Below are 285 nucleotides of genomic sequence, written 5' to 3'. Positions count from 1 at the left end.
CCCGAAAAGATTCCAACTGGCAGGGACATTCGCCCGACGGCTTAAAGACATGCCCTTCTGCCACACTAACGTCCCCGCCTTCGTTTGGCTATGTTGGCTTCGTCATTTCCGTCTTTTATTAAAGATACCATCTTAACACGCCGGTTAACCATTTGCCAGAGTTTTCGGTTAATGGTTTGCCACCTTCAACCCATTTGGTTAACCATTTGCCGCCGACAATTTTCAGTTCATCAGTTGCCACATTCAGACTTTCTTCTCCGGTTGCATTTCGCGGACTTCCAGCGC

The sequence above is a fragment of the Pristiophorus japonicus genome, unplaced genomic scaffold, assembly GCF_044704955.1.
Source record: "Pristiophorus japonicus isolate sPriJap1 unplaced genomic scaffold, sPriJap1.hap1 HAP1_SCAFFOLD_3629, whole genome shotgun sequence".
Lineage (NCBI taxonomy): Eukaryota > Metazoa > Chordata > Chondrichthyes > Pristiophoridae > Pristiophorus > Pristiophorus japonicus.
This window is presented reverse-complemented; position numbering follows the sequence as displayed.